The following is a 12,284-nucleotide window of genomic DNA, read 5'->3' as shown; positions in this document are numbered from 1 at the left end:
GATGCCGTGAAGACAGCGTGGACAGCGAAAAGGTAAAGAGCCTTTTCGTTCCAATTTCGCACCCAATAGCACCACCTTTTATGATGGTGCTATTGGGTGTGAAAGCGGCAGCCATCGCACTGCAGAGGTGCAATCGCTGTCGGCTATCGCAGGCCCGCCCCCGCTTCTCCCCCTCCCCCCTGTACCGTGCAATTCACGACGCCACAGTACGTTAGTAAATCTAGGCCTAAGTTTGGGAGTTAGCTGGATAAACTGTGGAATTTAAATATCCTGCCATGCTGGCTACCACTGAATCATCAGGGTACATTTTTAACCAAATAACATTTACTGAGTAAATTGGAGGCATTCAGAGGACATTCTGGGGAGGAGCTAATTTATCCAGATAACTTAACTGGATAAAGCCAATATTCAACATTATCCGAGTAAGTCTGGTCGTACCACAGACTAGCCCTAAAGTTATCCAGATAAACTTATTTGAATAACTTGGTTTTAACCAGTATATTCAGCAGTGCAGCTTTGCTACTGAATATTCAGTTTAAGTTATCCGGATAATGTACCCAGTTCATCCAGATAATGTACCCGGGCAGCCTACAGCTAAATATTGACCTCTGAGAAATTGGATGACAAATGAAAAGCACTACTAAAAAAGGTCTACAAAACAAATCCTGCAAGACATTCCCTGGAGGAAATATTCACATATTTGACAGGTTTCAATAAGCTATGGGAAGATTACTTTTTTCATAGAAAACGAAACTGAAGGACAGGTGGTTATGATCTAAAGTTGCAGGGAGGAGGGTTCAGAGGAAATATTAGAAAATATTTCTTTATTGAGAAGGTGATTAATGCCTGAAATAGTCTACCTGCAAAGGTAGTGGCAATGAAAACCATGACAAGATTCAAGCATGCTTGTTGCAGTTATGGAGGACAGTGGTAGAAACAAGGTGGTAGAAACAAATGCAGAAAATAACGTGCCTTTCACTCCCTCAAGGTCAGAGGCAAGGGAAGAGGTGATAAGGAAGAAACAAAGCACTAGGGATATGCATTCATTTGAAATGAAAAGGGAAATTTTAACAAAATATCCTGTTTTGTTTCAATTCATTTTTAAAACAAAATGAAAGAAAAATTAATAAAAGGTTTCATTCAATTTATTAAAAAAATAAGGTCGTCAGTCTGCTATCGTAAGGATAAACACAAAGATTCTCACCCTGTCCGTTTGAACTTGGAAGTCCCCCAAGGATCCTCGCTATCACCAACCCTTTTCAACATCTACCCTCTCCCTCTCTGTCACCTTCTTACAAAGCTTCAACTAACTCATTATCTTTACGCGGATGATGTTCAAATACTCATCCCAATCTCAGAATCTCTACAAAAAACCCTTAACCACTGGAACAACTGCCTGCAATCAATTACCCACCTACTCTCCAGCCTCAACCTGGTCCTCAACCCCAACAAGACGGAGATTCTTATCATCTCTCAAGAAAACATCAACTCTCATCCTACCTCTCCTTTATCCACCCAATTAGCCAACTCAAACATCAACCACTCTCCATCTGTCAGAGACCTAGGCGTTATTTTGGACAACCAGCTTAACTTAAAGAAATTTGTCGACTCCACCACAAAGGAATGCTTCTACAAATTGCAGGTCCTTAGGAAACTAAAACCACTGTTCCATTTCCACGACTTCAGAATGGTGCTGCAATCCATCATCCTGTCGAAACTTGACTACTGCAACTCCCTTCTTCTAGGGCTCCCAGCGAACACCATCAAACCTCTTCAGATGGTTCAGAATTCGGCAGCCAGGATTCTCACCAACACCAAAAAAAGGGACCACATCACCCCCACCCTCCAGTTACTTCATTGGCTGCCCATTAAATTCCGGATTCTCTTTAAAGCTCTCACAATTATACACAGAGTCAAATACAACCTTACCTCCCCCAACTCTTCATTTCATCTAAGAACTGTTCCATCACTTATGTAAATAAACAAATGCTAATTACGCTCACAAGTCATCATGAGGTCGGCTCCTTGCCTCCCTCCCATACTCTATTGTATATAGTACTTTATCTTCGTTCTCCCTCTCTTTTTTTCCTACTCCCAGTTAAGGCTTCCTTGTTATAATGTAACTTTATGCTCTTTTTAATATGTCTCTTGTTGATTGGTTGGTTATAGTTACTGCTTAGTTCGATGTAAACCAAGTTGATTTGATTTGTATCAAGAAAGTCGGTATATAAAAGCCTTTAATAAATAAATAAATAAGACCTCACTCCTCTTCCAGACCAATCAGAAGTGCTTACAAAGATACTTTTTATGCCCCGCAAGCGAAAACATCCCTAAGGAAGTACGCCTTATCGACAGCAGGACCCCACCAATGGAATGCGCTGCCACCTGACCTCCGACAAGAACCGTGCCCATCTACGTAAAAAAAACAAAACGTAAAACATGGTTTTTCAAACAAGCTTTTTCGGACACCTAACATTCCTTTACTTTTAGTTGGACCTTTATTATACCCTCTGTCCACTACTCAGATATGTATTTAAAGTTTTGATAATCCCCTTGCCTCAATCAATACCCTCCCTGCCCACCATATCTCTCTTGCAATCTAGCAGTTCAGTTCTCCCCCAGTTTATTCAGTTCTCAACACAGTTAGTTCTAGTTTATATTTGCTGTTAATTGTATAGATGGATGTCCCCCTCACCTCTGTTATTTTGATTCCACTGGTTCATTGTATCGCTCCCGAGCGAATGTTGCAGTTACATTGTAAACCAATGTGATTTGTATTTTTTACAGGAACGTCGGTATAGAAAAGTTAAAAATAAATAAATAAATAACATCGTAAAAAGCCAAACACACTCCCAGCCCCCCTCCCTGGACTCTGTTACCCCTCATAACCTGTAACTGAAAATGTCTTCACAGGGCAGGAAAAATCCCTGATCGCTTCTGTCCTGCCACTGCCACTATTGGAAATGGTACCAGCAGACTGAAGTCAGCATCATTGTTAATTTTTGCTTTTCAATATGCTGCCAGTCGTAGTTTAGGTTTTTTTTTTCAATTTGTTTTCTTTTGGTTTTAATAAAATGAAACAAACAAATGAAAAATAAATGAAACAAAAACAAAATTCCTGCACACATCACTACAAAGCACAGATAAAGGAAGCACAAGCTAGCAAATTGCAGGCCATGGTGTAGCCAGGTGGGAACCTGCAGGCTACAGCTCCTCAAAAAAACAATTAAGTCAATGCTGGCAGAATTGTGATAGCTAGGCACCATCTATCAAGGCTGCAGGGGCATAAGCCACCAGATATTAGGGCAACAGCTTCATTATTTTGGTAGCTGTTTAGATTATGACAAAGCTTGGTTGTAAAATATGGGGCTGGATTCTATATGTGAACTTGTATGCTCATCTATCCAGGATGGTAGAAAACGAAAGAAAAGATGGCAAAAACTGACTTAGCTAAGGAGCAATGTCCTCCAAGTGGTAAAGCTTCTATGGCTTGCAACTAGGATCCTTAGATGGAATCCAGCTTTGAATGACGGTTGCCATCTGGCTTGTTTGTCAGATCAGGCTGATCCAGTTCTGGTTTCACTACATGATGCTACACATGGGCTCATAGTTCTGCTGTACAATTCCCTTCAGATCAGCAGGACAACAAGTACATGCGTCTCAGGACCGGATCAGCTTGAAAAATAATTGGGCCAATTAGTAACCTTCCTCTAAAGTTGTGGGTCACTGCTAAGTAACTGAATCAGTATTATCTGGGTCAGAAAGCAGTACCATGTTATAGGTGAGTTTCTCATCCTAAGCAGATGTGATCATTTATTTTATTTTACTAAGAGGACTGTCAGTGTTCTCTGGAGACTATATAAAAGCACCTTTGTTTAGTTCCTAGCTTTAACATGCCTCAGTCCAGCCTCACTAATGACATTATTTTTTCAGCTGCTGATCAGTACAGTTCTAGTAAATGTATTGCTGTGATAAAAATGAGTCTCTCCATTTTGCTAATTGACAAAGAGGCCCAGTAATTAAAGGACAATAAAAGTTTTCCAGTCATTAGTTTCTGTTGTTTAGTTACAGGCCATCAATTGTTCTTTAATAATACTGATCATTAGTGCAGAGTACTCAGCAGCCTCTCAAAGGATTCTGGGTCAGAAGCAGCTATAAACACTACAAATTCCATTCCCATGAGGACATTTTGTACTCAAAGGAAAATTAACCCTTTGGTAGGAAGGCCATGCAGGCAAAATATGTTCACTATGCCTGTACTTCTGTGCCTAGTATGCTTTGAGGGTTAATGTGTGGAATGGGGTAAGGCTTACTGCAGCATAATTAATGATAGTGGCTAGAGGGCCTTGAGGGCAGTTATTTTACAGTGACAGTACAGTGCTATTCAGTAAAAAAAAAAAAAAAAGCTTCTACTCAGAGCAAGCATTCTGCTAACAAGCTGTCCCGTCCTTTTAAAGCTTTGGTGTCAACCTAGGGGAGAGTTTCTCTGCCTGGACTTTGTTATAAAATACCATACTTTGCCTGTTAACTGGCATGAAGTGCTTCTACATACGATGCAGAGTTTGCTTGTACAGCTCATTGCTTTGAGGGTGCAAAGACTATAAAACTGGTCTCTAAAAGGTCGCAAACACATTTATGAAACATGGATCAGTCGCAAGCTATATAACACGAGAGTCAGGGATGCCACTCTCTGTCCAATGTATCTCTAACCAATTCACCTAGAAACTAGAAGAGGTTGGACCACCCTACATGTGTTCTGTTTCTTCCACTTCCTCTAAGCACCCACTGCTTGTCACTGTCAAACACAGGATACTGGGCTAGAGGGACCTTTAATCTGGCCCAGTTTGGAAGTTCTTAGTTATTGCAAGGTTTTAATATCTGTACTGGTCCTGGAGAAAACTAGAACTTGATTGTAAGCTGTTCGAATGCCTCTGTTCATTTACATTTAGTGCAATCTATCTTGAGACCAGCTCTGAGAAAAGACAGAATATCAAATGTTCATAAATAAATAAGTAAATAACTCTAACAATCTTATTCCTTAGTTGCTGAGTGCATCCACTAGCAAGAGTGATGGTGGTGAGGTCAGTTTACCTGACCTCTGTCAGCATAATAGGTATTGTACTAGTGGACCCTTGGACCAAGGGGGAGTTGAAGTTACCTGTAGGAAGGAGCCCCTCAAGTACCCACCATTGGTAGGTGAGACTAATGGAAGCAGAGGCCCTGCTGGAACTTCACCAATACCATCCCACATTCCCCTTAGGTTAAGCCCTTGGGTGCCGGGGCTAACTTGTCTTAGGTGCGGGCCTTTGTGAAAGGGAGAATCATAGAGGTTAAGATGTTGCAGGGAAGCTGGGTGGGTCTAGAGCAGGGGTCGGGAACCCATGGCTCGCGAGCCAGATATGGCTCTTTTGAGGGCTGCATCTGGCTCGCAGACAGTCGCCACACTTTCCCGCTGACCCAGCTGCTCCCCGGTCCTCCTCCGCCCGGGCTTAAAATGCTGTCAGCCCAGGCGGAACGCGGCAGGACAGCTGGAGTCAGCAGCACCGGCATGCTCTCTTCTTCCCGCCCCCCCCCCGCGGCCCGGAAGAGGAAGTGGAGAGTATCGGGTGCGTGCGCGGCAAGAAGAGGCCACGCTAGTGCGCTCGGCATCGGCCCGAAGAAAAGAAGACTGCAGCGCGACTCGGAGGAAAATGAAAAGCTTCAACCGCGGACGATGGGACTCTGCCTCCGCGAGGGCTGAAAATGAAGAGGTTAGCGTTGGGAGGAGGCTGCTGCTGCCGCGAGTTCCCGGGGTGGGGGGAGCGAGCGAGCAAGCAGCTGCTGCTGCTTGCTCGCTCATTCACTCTCTCTCACCCCCACCCCGGGAACTCGCGGCAGCAGCAGCCTCCTCCCAACGCTAACCTCTTCATTTTCAGCCCTCGCGGAGGCAGAGTCCCATCGGCCGCGGTTGAAGCTTTTCATTTTCCTCTGAGTCGCGCTGCAGTCTTCTTTTCTTCGGGCCGATGCCGAGCGCACTAGCGTGGCCTCTTCTTGCCGCGCACGCACCTGATACTCTCCACTTCCTCTTCCGGGCCGCGAGGGGGGGGGGTGTGTGTGTGTGTGTGTGAGAGAGATTGCATGTATGTGAATGATTGAGAGCCTGTACATATGAAAGACAGTATGTCTGTGATTGAGAGCCTGCCTGTGAGAGAGAGAGAGCATGAATGTAAGTTTACCATTGGGAACCTGTATGTGTAAGTTTGTGATTGAAAACCTGTTTGTGTGAAAGAGTATGTGTGTATGATTGAGATCCTTTGTGTGTGAGAGAAATCATGTGTATGTATGATTAAGAGCCTGTGTGTATAAGTAAGAGAGAGATCATGTGTGTCTGTGTGTGATTGAGAGCTGGTTTAGGTGATGGAGCATGTGAGTATGTGATTGAGAGCCTGTGTTTAAATGAGAGAGAGAGACCATGTGTGTCTGTGAGTGATTGAGAGCTGATTTAGGTGAGGGAGCATGTGAGTATGTGAGCATGTGAGTATGAGAGAAAGAGAGGACATGTTTGTAAGCATGTGAATGAGTCTGTGTGTGAGAGAAAAAGACAGCATGTATTTATGTGATTGAAAGCCTGTGTGTGTGTGTAAGCGTGAAAAGATAGCATGTGTGTAAATGCGTAATTAAGAGCCTATATAAGTGAGAGAGAAAAAACATGGGTATATGTGAGTACTGAGAGCATGTGTGTATAGGTGTGTCATTGAGAGCCAGTGTGAGAGAGAGCGCTGGTATGTGACTGAGAGAGGAGAAAGTTCCAAGCAAACCACCCCGCCTCCTGCTAATTCAGAACAATCTCAGGACACCTGATATCAAACGTTCCCAGGTATGCAGAGCAAAAAAATTTTTGTATCCTTATTTTTCATTACTGGGTCTTTGTGTCTGCTATTTTGAAATATTTTGTTGGTATCTGGAAATGTTTTATATGAGTTTTTAATTATTGGATATTCCACTCATCAGCTGTTTCAAAATATGTTCTTTTTGTTAGTACAGTTTTACTGCTGATGATTTTATATTTCTTGATTTGTTTTATAAGGATGGGTGATGTTTCTTTTTTCCTTTGTTACACTGCATACAGAGACTCTGGCTTGTTGCAGTTTCCAATTCAGTTTTTTCTGCATGCTTCTTGTTATGCGTTTTGGTCTCTTTATTCTATGTTAGGTGAGGGACAGCACGTGATTCAGGTGAGGTTTTCTGCTGGCGTGTAGTTTCTGTGTAGGACTCTATAGCAGCCTGACTTGGTCCGTTTTCCTAATAGGAGATGTATTGGTGTCTTAAGGCCTGGTGTAATATTTTCAGAGACTTATTGTACTTTAAAAGTGTGATCTTACATAAAATGCACACATTTACTTGTATTTAGTTTTAAACATATTGTATGGCTCTCATGGAATTACATTTAAAATATGTGGCGTTTATGGCTCTCTCAGCCAAAAAGGTTCCTGACCCCTGGTCTAGAGCGTGGCATGGTGAGGGTCTGTGGCAATCAGAGGACCTCAGGGTAGTGGCCAGGTGGAGGTCCCAGGCAGGCTGAAAATGCACGGTGTTGTGGTCCAGCAAAAGGTCATAAGGCAGGTGGAGAAACTGAGAGTCATGATCCAGGTGAAAGACGAAGGCAGGTGGAGTTCAGACACAAGCGAGGCAAGGGCTAAGGTTGGAGGCAGGTGGAAAGTCAGCAAAGTCGAGGTCCAGATCATGGGGTCAGTTTGGGAGTCCAATAGAGAATGCAGAGCAGAAGAACAGGGGGGCCACAGAAGATGCTAACGACTGAATATAGACTGTCCACGGAGAATACATGAGAACACGGAGGGATAGCCACACAAGAACCAGGAACAAAAGACAGGAGCGGAAGACAAGGACTGAAATGCAGGAACACTGTTGAGACAATCGACCTATTGCCGAGGCAAGGAGGTATAGCAGGAGAGAGCCTTAAGCCCAGGTGGTGATGTCATCACTGGGTGTCCTGGTCCAATTCCTGCTATTGGCCCTTTAAGAAGCTGGGTTAGCTGCAGCATCGGACCCAGGAGGAGCACGGCGGTTTGCTGCATGGCAGAAGTAAGTGGCGGTTAGCTGTATCTAGCCTGGGGGGCCTTCCCCGGCAACAAGTGATCCCAGCAGGGTTTCAGGGCTGGAGGTGAGTGTGGCAGCTCGTGGCCTCCCGTGAACCGCCAAAAGCAACAGTCTTCCAGTTTTGCATTGCCCTCTTGCAATTTCTCACAATTTTCTTGCGATGTAACAATTTTGAATAATTTTGTGTCATCGGCAAATTTGATCACCTCAACTTATTACCTTTCCAGGTCATTTATAAATATATATTAAAAAACAAACAAATAAATAAATAAATACATTATATATATATAAACATAATAAGAAGTTGAATCCCCCCTTCACAAGAGACAGAAGTTTGAGCACACTACCATTTAAATTAACTGCAGCAGAGAAAAAAAAAGAAGACAATACAACTACTAAGTTGAGCCACCAGCCCAGGAAATTGAAAAGATTGTCAGACCCCTTACCGTGAAGGTACTTAAATGGCCATTGAAGAGATGAGAAACAGATTCAGGTAGGGGATTTGCATGTCACAGCCCCTTGAACTTCTGCTGATAATTTTATAGGAAATATCACTAAAAAATCAGAGGACTCAAACTCCTAAATTACAGAACTATTACTGGAAAAGGGATTTATGAGACAAATGCACTGGAAAACAGACCTAGGAAGCAAACAGATTTTCATCTTGACTAACAAGGGTATTCAGACATGTGAGTACTGAGTTCACAGACACAGGGGATGGCCAGGCAGGATAGAGGGGGTGTGCACATAGTCTTTCTATGTGGTCCTGCCTGGGTCTTGGCCTTTTGACTGAGAGGTGACCCTACAAGGTCAGACAACAGATAAAGCAAAGGCCAGCCCAGAGAAGGTGACTTATCCAGGCTGGGTAACAGCACATGACTGCCCATGAGCTTAGCAGAGATAAAATCACTGAAAGCTGAGACTGCGGAGGGCCAGAATGACTGAATGCTAAAACAGCCATGAGCCTAGTGGAGCTGTAAACCGAAGCAAGAGGAACTGCCTTCTCCTGGAGATGTGGGACCACCTGTTCCCAGCTGGGCCCACAGTCTAATTCCTGCTCAGCAGGGTCCCACCCACAGAGCTATTTCTCTCTCTCTGATTTTTAAGATGGACCAGGGATACTCTTTCACAGGAAAAAAAAACACCTTTTGTACCCTACAGGAGGAGCAGTCTGTGGTATTGGATCAATCCCTATTGATGCACCTGCCTCCCGCAGAGCCCCGTGGGCAGCTTCACTCATCTGACTCCATGCTACCAAAGCCAAGCCATTCCCAGGCTCTCTTGTAGTGGCTGGGAGCCGCCGCTGCTGCTGCCCCTTATCTTCGTGGCCCTGAATGTTGTTGCCACCACCAAGCCGCTGCTGCTTCCATGCAGCTCTGAGGCTGCCAAGGCCTCTAGCTCTTCATGGACCGGGTGCCGCCGATGCTGCCACTATCTTTCTTCGCGGCCTGAATGCCACAAACATCCTGTTCCTGCACCTGACGTCCAGACGCGCATGCACCTCTCATCAGAATTTAAAGGGCCCAAGGCAGGAAAAGCTCCGCGGCCCTTACTGATGACATCATCTCCCTGGAACTATTTAAGGCTGGTCCCTGCCTTCAGCCCTTGCCTTGGCAATAGGTCAACTCTCTCCAGAGTAGTGGATTATCAGCTCCTGAGTTTCTCGCCTTCTCCTTCCTTCCCTTCGGACTGATCTTGGCTAGACCCCTGACTGGACTTTGACCCTATGCTTCTCGCTGCCTGCCTCAAAATTTGCCTGGACTGGACCTTTAGCTTTGCTGCCTGCCCCTGACATTGGCCTGTATCACTGCTTTGCTCTCTTCTCCAAACCCCTGGCCATTCCTCATCTGACCCTTCAGTGTGCTGCCCACAACTTTCCAACCTCCTAGACTTCTACCTCCGTAGAGGCCCCACCTAAGAGCAGCCAGCCCTGATACTCGAGAGCTCAACCTAAGGAGAACATGGGCTGGTATTGGTGAAGCTCCAGCAGGCCCTCTGCTTCCACCAGCCTCATCTACCAACAATGGGGACCTGTGGGGCTCCTCCCTACAAGTAGCCTCAACTCCCCCTCGTTCCAAGGGTCCACCAGCACAACAGATTGCCAAGGCCATGGACCCAGTAGAGGCCTCCACCCTGAAGGCCATTCCGGGCCTGGCTCAGAAAATTCAGGAACAGCAGCAGTTTCTTGAAGCTCTAGCGGCCTCTATGGAGTGTCTCAGCTCCCGCCTAGTCTCCTCTATTCCAATGGGCATACTGATTCCATCTACGCTGGCTCCTACCATCCCTGTGACTCCTCTGAGCTTTGTCATACCGCTTTCAGCCTTACCCTGCTATTCCAGGAAGCTTCAACTCTGTCGGGGGTTCCTTAACCAGTGCAACATGCATTTTGTGCCTCCAATCAGTGTTGTTTCCAGATGATGTCACCAAGACTACTTACATTCTCTCCCTTTTGGATGGCAAGGCCTTTGCCTGGGCCTCCCCTTTGTGGGAGCATTCCAACTCCATCCTTCGGGATCTCCAGTGGTTTTTGGAACTTTTAAGACTGTGTTTGATGACCTGGGCCATCAGGCAGCTTCCAGTTCTGATCTCCTCCACATCTGACTTAGAATTGTCTAAGTCAGATGTGGAGTCTAAGTCAGATGTGGAGATGTGGAGTTCTGATCTCCTCCACATTGACTTAGAATTGTCCCAGCAATCATGTAAATAAACAAGCGCTAAATCATGTATATAAGTTATCATAAAGACGCTTACAAGTTATCATGAGGACGGCTCCTTGCGTCCCTCATATACTCCCTTGTATATTATACTCTATCTTCGTTCCCCTTCTTATTTCCTACTCCAAGTTAATGCATCCTTGTTATAATGTAACTTTATACTCCTTCAAATTGTCTCTTGTTATTGGTTGGTTATAGTTACTGCTTGTTCGATGTAAACCGAGTTGATTTGATTTGTATCAAGAAAGTCGGTATATAAAAGCCTTTAATAAATAAATCTGTCAGGGCAGTTGCTCCCTCTCTGCCTCTACACCATTGAATTCCGGACTTTGGCTACAGAACTCCATTGGGGAGAAGATTCATCTTCTTGGACAGACTATCATCCCAAATTAAGAATGAACTGGCAGCTTGCAAACTTCCTGTCTCCCTTGACTCTCTCATTGAGTTGGCTGGAAGGTCTGACTATCGCCTCCAGGAGCTGAATCAAGAGTTACAACTCTCCAAGAGATGTACGGCTGCTGCCAACCTCCCTCAATGTCCCTCTTCTCCTCCAGAAACCCTCTCTTCCTCTGGAACCATGATGGAGGAACCTATGCAACTGTGGCGAGGCAGGTCACATAATAGTCCTCCCGGGCCTAGGATTCCTTAATTGGAGCAGACTGGGAGGGAATTGGGTAAAGGTCCAATTGCGTTGCTGCGCATAGATTACAAAATTCCCCCACATGTGCCAGCAAATGCATGTTATAAAATTGGTGCGTCCATCTGCGTGCGCCGGGAACCACACACAAATGAACACATGCGCAGACTTTTTAAAATTGACCCCTTAAGGAAGAGTAACCCAAATTATAGCTACATAATGCAAGGTTCCACATTAGGAGATACTTCTCAGGAAAAGCATCAAGTAGTAGGGGTGTGCAGCAGGGACGGATTCGTCCCATTCAGTATTCGTATTCGATGGGACCCAAATCTGTTGCATCCGTTCTCGGGGGACCCCGATCCATTCATTCATTATTTATTTATTTATTTAAAAATGTTTATATACCGCCTTTACAATTCAAAGAATTAATCAAAACGGTTTACAACCAAACATACATAATAGATAAATAGAAATAAAAATAAAAATGCATATGATACCCCTTTATATTTAGTTCCCATCCTTAAAACTTTTCTAATTGTTATCACACCTTTCCCCATTACTTTTCATTTGTTATTTGTTTTCGACTGTTACTTGTAAGGGCCCTGCCCAAAGTTATTTGTTTTATGTAAACCGATACGATGTGCGAACGGCTATCGGTATAGAAGAGACTTTAAATAAATAAATAAATAAATTTAAAAAAAAGTGGTATCCAACCAAACATACATAATAAACCAAAATAAAACAAATTAAAAGTTATCATTAAATAAATAATTCAATAGACATTTGTGCCCTACATCATTAGACAGTAAGTGGATTGAATCTGTGATATTGTATCT

Source organism: Rhinatrema bivittatum, chromosome 8 (assembly GCF_901001135.1).
Source record: "Rhinatrema bivittatum chromosome 8, aRhiBiv1.1, whole genome shotgun sequence".
Lineage (NCBI taxonomy): Eukaryota > Metazoa > Chordata > Amphibia > Gymnophiona > Rhinatrematidae > Rhinatrema > Rhinatrema bivittatum.
Note: the sequence above shows the minus strand (reverse complement) of the source record.